The sequence below is a fragment of the Diceros bicornis genome, chromosome 8 (genome assembly GCF_020826845.1).
Source record: "Diceros bicornis minor isolate mBicDic1 chromosome 8, mDicBic1.mat.cur, whole genome shotgun sequence".
Classification (NCBI taxonomy): Eukaryota; Metazoa; Chordata; class Mammalia; order Perissodactyla; family Rhinocerotidae; genus Diceros; species Diceros bicornis.
The window spans coordinates 79493774-79507472 of NC_080747.1; the positions used below are offsets into that span (position 1 = coordinate 79493774).

The following is a 13699-nucleotide window of genomic DNA, read 5'->3' on the forward strand; positions in this document are numbered from 1 at the left end:
TTCAATATTTTCATACCAGTTTGATTTCAAACAATTGGTGAAGTTTGAGAAATATTAGCGTTACTGTCTTAGAGCTTCATGACATACGTTGATTTTTCACACTGAGGAATAGAAAGGAGAAATTGTGATGGGAAATGATAATAACAGTAACAACCATTTCCGCTTGCTTCCTCTATGCTCAACCATGCTGCGGAGCCCTTTACAGGAATCATCTTCCTTCCCAAGGAGACTGAGTGAGGTATCAGCACGCACAATTCAGGATGCCAGGCTTTGTAGCACAAATAAATGTTTATTAATACATATTACTCAATTATATATTAATATTTAATTAATAATAAAATATATACCTAATTGTAATCTTAAAGTTTCTGTTGTTTGCATTATTAGTTCTGATGGTTCTGTTCAATATAAAGGAATAAAACATTTTTCTTAAATAACTTTAGATGGGAAAGATCTAATTTAATTTACAGGCAAGACAACGTTATTCTTTAAATACGTGCTATATTCTACCTATTTTTAAAACGCCCTTTTGGTAACTAAAGAATGGTTTATTTGTACACCCACCCAGGAGTTCTCGCCTTCCCCCCACCCGTATGTGTTTCTCACCCCTGACTCAAAAGTTAGTCTTTTATAACTAAATGAGTTTTGCTGAAATGAATTATTTTTAAAAAGATCTGTACAAAGTTGAAATTAGTTTTCCAGTTGCCTCATTGCCTTTTGAAATGAAAATTGGCCTAACGAGTGAGAATTAGTGTGCGACATTTCAGAACACGTGGGGACCGGACCGGCTCTCAGGGAGGGGAACTGTTCTCTATTATCTTTCGCAGGGATCACCTCAGGGGCTTTTAGCATTGTCTTTCTCTTTCCTCCTCCTCTGTGCTCCCAATAACTTGCTGTGGGTATTTCCAGCACGCCACACAGACACACAACTGCTGCTGCTGCTAATGAGAACCATTCGCCTACTTTCTCCCCGCCCCGCGCTCAGAATGCACCGTCTAGAGCCAAGGTCCCGGCGGAAAACGTAACTGGAACAATGACGACAGGAAAAAGCCTGGGTAAGATGGGCACGGGCAAAATGTGATTAGCACAGCGTGTGTCGCCCTGACCTGGGGGAGGAAGCCGTTTCCCTCCGCGCGTTCCGCCGGCTCTGCCGCCCTGGACGGGGAGGCTGCGGCTCACGCCCCACGTGCAGCGTGGCGCTGGGCCTCCTGGAAGCGCGCCTCCTTAATGCGTGATAGCTGACCGACTCCAATGAGCTGCAAGGCTAGATCAGGCCTCCTGCTTCATATTTCGTGTTTTATGTTGGAGAAAGAATGGATCATAATCTTTAAATGGAATTTCTCAGGGCCCTTGTGAACACTGAGAGTCTCTTGAATTTGCTATTGTCAACCAAATTGGAAATTAATTAATTTAGCAACAAGAGTTTAAGAAATGTGTGCATTTAAAGATTATGGGGTGATTTTGTTCCATATGTGTTGAACGCTTACTGTGACCAGAGCAACAAAGCACTGTGGAGGGACTTCACAGCCAATAGAAGACTAAGTCCCTTTCCTCAAGGTATGTGGGTCCATGTCAGACAGATCTTCAAGGGGTGTTTTTAACAGAAGTAGAAAATACAGACCTGAGGTTATGAGGCAAGGCTTTTACAACTGCAAAAATAATAAGAGGAAAACTCTACAAAACATCACAACCTCATGAAGCTGCACACATATGTATCTTTGGGTTAGATTATATGTTATGAATGTCACTTTGTAGTTCACTATAGAACAGTTTCTTTTTATCATAAAAGGAAACATAAAATTCGTTAAGACAATAACTGTAGAAAAAGTAATTTCTTTCACAAATTTATTCCTGACTAAAACAAGTATTTAAAAACTTAAAATTTTCCCTATTGATCTGCTTGCTTCTCCTCCATCCCTCCCATTCTCTTAAATAATATCACTTGCTAACAAGTTGTCTAAACCGGGGAGCTCATGATTATGTTTGATTTCTCCTTCACCCTTACATTCCATATCAGCTGGAAGCCACGTTACCACCCCAGCCAGCTCTGTAGCTTTGGAGTCCTCGGGCAACCACCTCTTCCTCTCCATCCCCATTGCCTTATTTTCAGCCTCTTCATGTGTTACGCGGGCAATTGGTATGGCGTGTTTGCATTTGACCTCTTGCCACTGCCGCCCACATTCTACTCTGCTATGACCCTGCTCTTTTAAAAGACTTCTGATGAATTTCCATTGCCTATAGAAAAAAGTCTACACTTTAGTCATGGTACATGAGGAACAATGGAAACAACATTTATACCAGCTCAGTAGTATGACAGTACTCTGAGGGAGATATTTTTATGCAATTTATTCAAGATTAGAAGAACTAATTACCTTGCCCAAGACACACAGTAAATAAGAGAAGAGCTGATGCTTGTTCAGCTCCATCTGCCTGACTGCAAAGCAAGGCTGTGGGCCACCTCTCCCACCTCATCCCAATCACTGCCCGCCACAGGTCCTTGGCTGGATGGCCCATACATCTTGTTAAGCTCTCTCATCCCTACCCATCTTTCAAAAGTGAAATCAAGTGTATCTTCATTTTGTCAGTTTCCCTGAAACCCTCTCCCAAGAAAGATTATTTAATTATGCATTCGTATACCCATAATATTTCACATATTCCTCTATTGAGCAATTTCAGATTATATCAGAGTTATCTGGTTATTTATTCATCTCAACCATTAGACTACATATCCTTTGAGACCTGGGACCATATGTGAGTCCTTCCTAATATCCATGGTACCTGATATAATTCATATTTCATAGTAGGACTTCAATAAATATATGTTGGATTAATGTGCTATTTCAAAGAATTATAGAGTGATCACTTTCAAAATGCTTTATGTAAGGAGATTGAGAAAGGCATTTTCTGCACATTGCGTTTGGTAGTTTTGTTTCTTTTTTCTTTGCAGAGTCCTTAGTTCATAGCAAATACAGATATAAATATATTTATTATCTATGTGCAGATACACAAGTATCTCTACATTATATGCATTCATGTATATGTTAAATGCATTATGAACATACATAAAATAATTGCACATATAGTACATATTTATTTTTATTCCAAATAATTTATCAAATAGACGACAGTTAACTTGAACAATTGCTTTCCTATTTTATATCCTATCTTTAACCTGGGAAATTAATTTTTAAAACAATTTCAAAGAAATTGGTAATAATCCACTGATGTTATTCACTTTGTTATGAAAAAAAATATCCAAATCTTGGAAATACATTTTTAAAAGAATCCTATATGCATAATAAAGTTTGACTCTAAGAAATATGGTTTTGTTTCACCTATTTACTATTGATTAGGGCCTACATTCTGCAAAGTTATATATTAATTTATAAAAATTGATATGTAGCAAATAATTCCATTTATTTTTTTTATTTTTTTTTTGTTTTTAAAATGTTTAAAAAACTTTAATTGTCGTAAAAAATAACATAAAATTTACCCCCCCAACCATCTCTAAGTGCACAGTTCAGCAGTGTCGACTATATTCACATTATTGTGTAACAGATCTCTAGAACTTTCTCTTCTTGCAAGACCGAAACGCTACATCCATTGAACAATAACTCCCCATGTCTGCCTCCTCCTGGTCCCTGGCAGCCACCGTCCTACTTTCTGTTTCCATGAGTTTGACCACTTCAGATATCTCATAGAAGTAGAATCATGCAGTATGTGTCCTTTTGTGACTGGCTTATTTCTCTCAATATAATGTCCTCAAGGTTCATCCATGTTGTAGCATGTGACAGGATTTCTTTCTTTTTAAAGACTGAATAACATTCCGTTGTATGTATCCATCAATGGACATTTGGGCCACTTCTGCCTCTTGGCTATTGTGAATAATGTTGCAATGAACATAGGTGTGCAAATATCTCTTCAAGGTCCTGCTTTCAATTCTTTTGGATATATACCCAGAAGTGGGATTGCTGGATCATATGGTATTGTTTTATTTTCTGAGGAACTGCCGTACTGTTTTCCATAGTGGCTGAACCATTTTACATTTCCATCAGCGGTGTACGAGGGTTCTAATTCTCCACATCCTCACCAACACTTGTTATTTTCTATTTTTTTGATAATGACCATCTTAATGAGGGTGAGGTGATATCTCATTGTGTGTTTGATTGCATTTCTCTAACGATTAGTGATGTTCAGCATCTTTTCATATGCTTGTTGGCTATTTGTGTATCTTCTTTGGAGAAATGTCTATTCAAGTGGCACTTAATTTTTTTTTTGGAGAGGTAATATCATGCCATTTTTGTTAATGTTTTAATGGTTTCTAACATTGTGAAATTTTGGGTTGTACATTTTTGTTTGTCCATCACCATATATATGACTCCCTTCACCCCTTGTGCCCAACCCCCACCCCCACTGCCCTGGTAACCACAGTCCAGTTTTCTCTGTCCATGTGTTGGTTTATATTCCACATATGAGTGAGATCATACAGTGTTTGTCTTTCTCTTTCTGGCTTATTTCACTTAACATAATACGCTCCAGGCCCATCCATGTTGTTGCAAATGGGACGATTTTGTCTTTTTTTATGGCTGAGTAGTATTCCATTGTATATATATACCACATTTTCTTAATCCAGTCGTCTTTCGAGGGACACTTAGGTTGCTTCCACTTCTTGGCTATGGTGAATAATGCTGCAATGAACATAAGGGTGCATAAGCCTCTTTGGATTGTTGATTTCAGGTGCATTGGATAGATTCCCAGTAGTGGGATGGCTGGATCATAGGGCATCTCTATTTTTAATTCTTTGAGGACTCTCCATACCGTTTTCCATAGAGGCTGCACCAATTTGCATTCCCACCAGCTGTGTATGAGGGTTCCTGTTTCTCCATATCCTCTCCAACATTTGTTGTTTTTTTGTCTTGGTGATTATAGCCATTCTAACAGGCGTGAGGTGGTATCTTAGTGTTGTTTTGATTTGCATTTCCCTGATGATTAGTGATGTTGAGCATCTTTTCACGTGCCTATTGGCCATCTGTATATCTTCCTTGGAGAAGTGTCTGTTCATTTCCTCTGCCCATTTTTTGATCGGGTTGTTTGTTTTTTTGTTGTTCAATTGTGTGAGTTCTTTATATATTATGGAGATCAACCCCTTGTCTGATGTATGTTTTGCAAATATTCTCTCCCAGCTGGTTGGTTGTCTGTTCATCTTGATTCTGGTTTCATTTGTCTTATAAAAGCTCTTTAATCTGATATAGTCCCACTTGTTTATTTTTTCTTTAGTTTCCCTAGTCTGGGTAGGCATGTCATCCGAAAAGATTCCTTTAAAACCAATGTCAACTAGTGTGTTGCCTATATTTTCTTCTATGAGTTTTATAGTTTCAGGTCTCACCTTCAGGTCTTTGATCCATTTTGAGTTAATTTTTGTGAATGGCGATAGCACATGGTCCACTTTCATTCTTTTGCATGTGGCTGTCCAGTTTTCCCAACACCATTTATTGAAGAGACTTTCCTTTCTCCATTGCATGTTCTTAGCACCTTTGTCGAAAATTAGCTGTCCGTATATGTGTGGTTTTATTTCTGGGCTTTCAATTCTGTTCCATTGATCTGTGTGTCTGTTTTTGTACCAGTACCATGCTGTTTTGATTACTATTGCTTTGTAGTATGTTTTGAAGTCAGGGATTGTGATGCCTCCTGCTTTGTTCTTTTTCTTTAGGATTTCTTTAGCTATTCGGGGTCTTTTGTTGCCCCATATAAATTTTAGTATTCTTTTTTCTATTTCTGTGAAGAATGTCATTGGGATTCTGATTGGGATTGCATTGAATCTGTAGATTGCTTTAGGTAATATAGACATTTTAACTATGTTTATTCTTCCAATCCACGTGCATGGGATATCTTTCCATTTCTTTATGTCATCATGGATTTCTTTCAATAATGTCTTGTAGTTCTCATTGTATAGGTCCTTCACCTCCTTGGTAAGATTTATTCCTAGGTATTTTATTCTTTGTGATGCAATTGTAAATGGGATTATCTTTTTGAGCTCTCTTTCTGTTAGTTCATTATTAGCATACAGAAATGCAACTGATTTTTGTAGATTGATTTTGTACCCTGCAACTTTGCTGTAGTTGTTGATTGTTTCTAATAGTTTTCCAACAGATTCTTTAGGGTTTTCTATATATACAATCATGTCATCTGCAAATAGTGAGAGTTTCACTTCTTCGTTACCTATTTGGATTCCTTTTATTCCTTTTTCTTGCCTAATTGCTCTGGCCAAAACCTCCAGTACTATGTTGAACAGGAGTGGTGAGAGTGGGCAGCCCTGCCTCGTTCCTGTTCTCAGAGGAATGGCTTTCAGTCTTTCCCCGTTGAGTATGATGTTGGCTGTGGGTTTGTCATATATGGCTTTTATTATGTTGAGGTACTTTCCTTCTATTCCCATTTTATTGAGAGTTTTTATCATAAATGGATGTTGTATCTTGTCAAATGCCTTCTCTGCGTCTATTGAGATGATCATGTGGTTTTTATTCTTTGTTTTGTTGATGTGATGTATCACGGTGATTGATTTGCGGATGTTGAACCATCCCTGCGTCTCTGGTATAAATCCCACTTGATCATGTTGTATGATCTTTTTAATATATTGTTGTATTCGGTTTGCCAATATTTTGTTGAGGATTTTTGCATCAATGTTCATCAGCGATATTGGCCTGTAATTTTCTTTCTTTGTATTGTCTTTACCTGGTTTTGGTATCAGGGTGATGTTGGCCTCGTAGAATGATTTAGGAAGTGTTCCATCTTCCTCTATTTTTTGGAATAGTTTGAGAAGGATGGGTATTAAATCTTCTTTGAATGTTTGGTAAAATTCACTGGAGAAGCCATCTGGTCCTGGACTTTTATTTTTGGGGAGGTTTTTGATTACTATTTCAATCTCTTTACTTGTTATTGGTCTATTCAGATTCTCCATTTCTTCTTGGTTCAATTTTGGGAGGTTGTATAAGTCTAAGAATTTATCCATTTCTTCTAGATTGTCCAATTTGTTGGCATATAATTTCTCATAGTATTCTCTTATAATCCTCTGTATTTCCATGGTATCCATTGTAATTTCTCCTCTTTCATTTCTAATTTTATTTACTTGAGCCTTTTCTGTTTTTTTCTTAGTAAGCCTGGCTAAGGGTTTGTCGATTTTGTTTATCTTCTCGAAGAACCAACTCTTTGTTTCATTAATCCTTTCTACTGTTTTTTTGGTCTCAATTTCATTTATTTCTGCTCTGATTTTTATTATTTCTCTCCTTCTGCTGGCTTTGGGCTTTGTTTGTTCTTCTTTTTCTAGTTCTGTTAGGTGTAATTTAAGGTTGCCTATTAGGGCTTTTTCTTGTTTGTTAAGGTGGGCTTGTATCGCTATGAGTTTCCCTCTCAGGACCGCTTTTGCTGCATCCCATATGGTTTGATATGGCATGTTATCATTTTCGTTTGTTTCCAGATAGTTTTTGATTTCTCCTTTAATTTCATCAATGATCCATTGGTTGTTCAGTAGCATATTGTTTAATCTCCACATTTTTGTCACTTTCCCAGTTTTTTTTTCCTGGTTCATTTCCAGTGTCATAGCCTTATGGTCTGAAAAGATGCTTGTTATGATTTCAATCTTCTTAAATTTATTGAGGCTTGCTTTGTTTCCCAACATATGGTCTATCCTAGAGAATGTTCCATGCTTGCTTGAGAAGAATGTGTAGTCAGCTGTTTTTGGATGGAGTGCTCTGTATATGTCTACTAGGTCCATCTCGTCCAGTTTTTCATTTAAGTCTAATATTTATTTATTAACTTTTTGTCTGGATGATCTATCCATTGCTGTAAGTGGGGTGTTAAGATCCCCTACTATTATTGTGTTGTTGTTGATGTCTCTTTTTAGGTTTGTTAATAGTTGCTTTATGTACATTGGTGCTCCTATGTTGGGTGCATATATATTTATAAGTGATATGTCTTCTTGATGGAGTGTCCCTTTTATCATTATATATTTCCCTTCTTTGTCTTTCTTAACCTGTTTTATCTTGAAGTCTACTTTGTCTGATATGAGTATGGCAACACCTGCTTTCTTTTGTTTGCCATTAGCTTGGAGTATTGTCTTCCATCCTTTCACTCTGAGCCTGTGCTTGTCTTTAGTGCTGAGATGTGTTTCCTGAAGGCAGCATATTGTTGGGTCTTGCTTTTTAATCCATCCTGCCACTCTGTATCTTTTGATTGGAGAGTTCAATCCATTTACATTTAAGGTAATTATTGATATATGAGGGCTTAATGTTGCTGTTTTGTCACTTATTTTCTGGTTCTTTTGCATTTCCTTTGTTTCTTGTCCCATTTGTTTTGGACTGCCAATTCAGTTTGGTTGTTCTGTCTTATGATTCTTCTAGTTTTCTCTTTGTTTATCATATGTGGTTTTGCTTTGATTATTTGTTTAGTGGTTACCTTGAGGTTTGGGCAAAAAATCTTGTGTATGAGATAGTCCATTATCTGATAGCCTCCTATTTCCTTATACTAAGTCAATTCAATCACTTTCCTCTTCCCCTTCTAAGTTGTTCTTGTTATACCTTATTCTATCTTGTGTTGTGGCTGTGTGTTTACAGTGATGAGGTTAAATTTATTTTTGGTGACTTTCTTCCTTTGATCTTTGAGTTTAGTATTTAAGTGGTTGCTAACCTATTCCGGTAAAGATCTACTATTTTTCTGAGTTTGTCTACCTACATTTCTCCTTCCTCCAAGCTTTGTGTTCCCTTTCTCTTCTTTTTTTCAGGCCTGAGGGCCTTCTTGAGTATTTCTTGTAATGGGTGTCTCGTGGCCATGAACTCCCTTAGCTTTTGTTTATCTGGGAGAGTTACTATTTCTCCATCATATTTGAAGCATATTTTTGCTGGATAGAGTATTCTTGGCTGAAAGTTTTTGTCTTTCAGTATTTTGAATATATCATTCCAGTCTCTTCTAGCCTGAAAAGTTTCTGTTGAGAAATCCGCTGAGATCCTGATGGGAGTTCCTTTGTACGTTATTTTTTGTTTTTGTCTAGCTGCCCTTAATATTGTTTCTTTGTCGTTGACCCTGGCTAGCCTTACCACTAGGTGTCGTGGTGAAGTCCTTTGTCTGTTAATATATATAGGTGTCCTGTTGGCTTCGCTTACTGGTATTTCCCGCTCCTTCCCCAGATTTGGGAAATTCTCAGCTATTATTTCCTTGAACAGGCTCTCTGTTCCTCTTTCCCTCTCCTCTCCCTCAGGGATACCTATAATTCTTATGTTACATTTTCTAATAGAGTCAGATATTTCTCGGAGTCTTTCTTCATTTCTTTTTAGTCTTAGTTCTCTCTCCTCTTCCATCTGGAGTATATCTGTATTCCTATCCTCTAAAGTACTAATTGTTTCCTCCATATTGTCAGCTCTGTTCTTTAAAGATTCCAGATTCTCCTTTATCTCCTCCATTGTGTTCTTCATCTCCATCAGCACTGATTGGTTTTTCTTTATGATTTCAATCTCTTTTGTGAAGAAACTCCTAATCTCATTGAATTGTTTGTCCGTGTTGTCTCGTATTTCGTTGAGTGTTTTTATGATAGCTATTTTGAAATCTCTGTCATTTAGTTTATGGATTTCTGTGTCTTCGGGGTTGATTTCTGGGTGCTTGTCATTTTGGTCTGGTGATTTCATATAGTTTTGCATTGTGGTTCCTGTGTTGGTTTTGTTTTTCCTCATCCTGGAAGTCTCTGGTTGCAATTTCCACCTGCCGCCACTGTCTGGTGGTAAAGGGCTGTGTAGTCTAAGCCCCCTGCGCTCTGCTCCGGTTTTTCTGCTGCGATCCGCAGTTTTGTTTTTTTTTTTTTCCCCCGCTGGGATCCACGGGTCCAGTTGTTTGATCAGGTCTGCCTCCGATCGCTAGGTCTGGTCGGTTGAGCTGCAGAGTCCGGGTTGTGGGGATGGGGGAGCTCTCTCTTTTGCCCTCTGGGTCCCTGACGTGGGAGGCTTCTCATTTGCCCCTCTTTATCCGCTCTCTGGGGTGCTCAGATGTTGATGGTAGCCCTGTGGCTCCTCTGAGTCCTCTGTGCGGGGGTTTCCCACTGGCTGAGAGAGTCCGAAGAGCCACGGTTTCCCCGCTGAGGGCCGCCCCTCCCCCTCTCTGGGAGCCGCGTGGACCGGGATCGCTGATCTGATGGGGAGGGAGCGGAGTTCTCCTTACCTCTCCCCACTTCCTCCGGGGGCCCAGCACGTTCCGCTCTCAGATGTGCGGCAGTGTGGATCCCTCCGCTCTAGGTTTTCGCTGTCTGGGATTCCGTTGTTGGTCTGTGACTGTTGCTTTTGTTGCATCTTGTCGGGGGAAGAGTTCACGGGAAAGCTCACTCCGCCATGATGCTGGCATCACTGGCCAATAATTCCATTTATTAAAGATTCAAATAAATTTCATCCACTAGAAGAGATAAATCCGAATCTTATGGTTTTATTGCCCAGTAATATGTTAACCTGTTTTGTGTCTATCTGTGTGAATTTGTTACAGCATTCTTTTTTCCCACAGATTTTATATGTCTCTCCTATCCCCTTCTGAATTGTATTATTTAGCTTACTAATGAGTGTGATAGGCAGAATAATGCCCCCTCAAAGATGTTCACACCCTAATCCCAGTAACGTGTGACTATGTTACCTTACATGGCAAAAGGGACCTTGCAGATGCATTCAAAGTTATTGAATTTGAGATGGGGAGAGTATCCTGGATTATCCGGGTGGGTCCAATTCTATCAGTCGTTAAAAGGAGAGAACTGTTCCTGACTGGTCAGTGAGGGAGATTCTACAGACAACAGAACGTGTCACAGAAATATCGCAGTGGGAAGGACTCAGTGCCCCGTGGCTGGTTCTGAGATGTAGGAGGCTATGGACAAGTATGAAAGAGAGGCCTCTTGGTGATAAGGGCGGCCCCCACCTGACAACCAACACCAACAAAAACAAAATAGGAACCTTGGTCTTGTAACCACAAGAAACTGAATTTTGCTAACAACCCAAACGAGTAGGAAATGGATTCTTGCCTAGAGCCTCCAGAAAGGACAACAGCCCTGCTGGCCTCTTGATTTTACCCAGTGAGACTCATGCTGGGCTTCAGTCCTAAAGAACTGCACAGTAATTACTTTGCATTACTTTAAGACACCAAGTTGGTGGTGATCTATTACAGCAGCAAGAAAAAACTAATGTAATGAGTTTAAAAATCTTTGCTATTCAATCTATATTTGTGTGAGAGTCACATATTTAACTTTTTGAAAATGATACTTGGGCAATTACGAGGTCTCCTTGAGTGTTCATGCCACTTTGAAATTGGCTTAAGTGAGCCTCTGAATTATGGATTGAGAAATACTGTTTAATCTTCTCCTTTATCTGGCTTAGAAATTAATGATCTTCTCAGAAAAGATCCTTCTGCTTAAGGCAAAGATCTCCTGTTTCAAGGATCTTCCGGAAGGAGACCTATTCCTAAGAATCGGCTGGTCCTTGAGAGTGGAAACTGTAAAATATTTCCTAGTGAAGCGTCACCATTTTATATGCCTTGAGAAAAAGAAAGGGAATCCCTTTGTTAGAGCCTTTAGTCTGATAAGACAATATATCCATTAACTACAAAAAAAGGTTTCTAAGCTGAGAGAAAGTTGATAAAATGTCAAGGATCCATTTACAAAATAGATTGAAGAATGCCATTTCTAAGACAGAAGGATGGCGACAACTTTGGGAGAGGCTAGAAGTGCTGATAAGATTCTAAAAGGCTGTGGGAATGATCGTATCTGACTGGCTCCTCCACTCTATGGGGAAGCATTTTACTATTTTACGTAAGTAACTGGGTACAAGTTACAGAGGATGAGAATTTTGTGTCTTTATTTTAATTGGCTGAAGAAAGAATTATGACTATTAGCCAATGTTTATAAAAACTGTTTACTGATTACAAGTATGTAATTTCAGCCAGCTTTTGAGCATTAAGATGGAAAAATACCCTTAGAATATTTGGAAAATTCTTAAAAATAGGCAGATAGTTATATTGTGTTGTTCACTACACTCTCCCTTGAGTATATGAGCTAAATCTTCAATAAGAACTTTGTTTCGCCTAAAGAATTATCTAGAATAAAATTATGTTTATCTTTTTTTCTCATATATCCTTGGGAAAATGCCTTTTATTCGAAATATCATTTTCCTAAAATGCCTTTTATCAAATGTTTCCATTTTCCTAGAGAGAGACAGAACATACACACACACACACACACACACACACACACACACTTATGTTAATCTATGCTGCCTTGCGCCAGAAACAATGCAATCTACATTAGTAAGAAAATATAGACTGTTTACACATTTAGGCAACTATGTAAGATATGTCTTAATGAGGAAATATGTAAGAGCATGGTTATATAAATGTATTCTATTCTAGCCAATGTCTATATCATAGTTTGGCAATTAGTGAAATTTATGAATTGTTGGAGCCTTACTTCATATGCTACCTAGAGAATTCTTTTAATCTAAGCCATTTGGAAAAAAGAATTTATCATTGCTAGGAAGTAAAAAGAAAAGGAGAAAAATGATCTTATTTTAACTAACACAGTATGAAAATTTTTATAAAGAGACTTTAACCTTTATGTTTGTACTTTAAGATGTACCATGATTTATTCTAGTGAGTTTGGAATTAAAGTGTAAGTTATTATTTTTGGTCAAATATTGACAATGGGGCAGATTTTAGTTTCATTTTCCATCACTCTGACAATATTTATGTGGAATGCTGATCTTTGTATTCATTTTGCCAAAGTAAAACATGACCATATTCTAAAGGGAAAAATTATAAAGTATTATAAAGTATGTATAATATATAAAGTCTGAGACTTATGTATTTCAACCAGTTGAAGTTTCCCTTTAGAAAATACTTTAATTAAAAAAAGACCAAAATTCTGGCTCTGAGTTAATGATATGTTTCTTTAAAGGGAAACACTGCCTAGTCTGTGATTTGGTGCCTCATTTCTGTAACTTGGCGAGGATGAAGTTTCTTAGATCAGTCTAAAAAGAGGAAGGCCCTGATTTAATCTGATTATAGGTTCAAACAATTATACCCTCTCTTTCCCATTTCCTGCCAATCATGTTATCCCTAACATAGAGAAATTCTTCTTTTCCTTTGTCTCAGAGTATATTGAAGATTTAGAGGCATTAATGAGAGCTACAGAGAGAGGAAGAGCCAGAGTGAGAACGAGAGAGAGAGAGATGCCTGAGAGAGCACCACTAGCTTTGCCCTTCGGAATTTCCCTCTCGCGTTCACAGACAGCAGGGATAACTTTTATTGTTTATTGATTAGCTCTAAAATAATCGTTGAGAATCTGAAATTCACACCAATGTGATTGAAAAATTAGCAGTAGAAGAAAATTTGTCTACATAGGACAAAAGAAAGAAATTATTTTTAAATTAATAAAAAGACTTAAAGAATAAAATGCTCCTGGGAAACACTTTTTCTGTATACAAAAAACTTTAAATTATATACCCTAGGCAGAGAGACAAGCATTATATGAAATTCAGTTGATACTACCAAATAATTAGACATCATTTAATTTTTTATATCATAAACCTAAGAATAGATTCTGTTTTCTTCTGTTTAGCAATTTCTTCAGTCTGAGTTCATTTATAGCGTCATTTACCAAATAATTATTAGTTCTCAAGAAAATTCTTCAATAATG

The 13699-nt window shown here is 37.7% G+C and overlaps 1 long non-coding RNA gene across 2 annotated transcripts in view; it reads left to right on the plus strand.

The window, feature by feature from the left end:
* The first annotated feature begins 845 nt into the window (after window positions 1-845).
* LOC131409803 (uncharacterized) overlaps window positions 846-13699 on the plus strand; it is a 31004-nt gene continuing 18150 nt past the window's right edge. For both annotated transcript variants that reach the window (XR_009221020.1, XR_009221021.1), the window contains exon 1: window positions 846-1055. This is a non-coding gene — a long non-coding RNA (uncharacterized LOC131409803). The remainder of the gene's footprint in view (window positions 1056-13699) is intronic.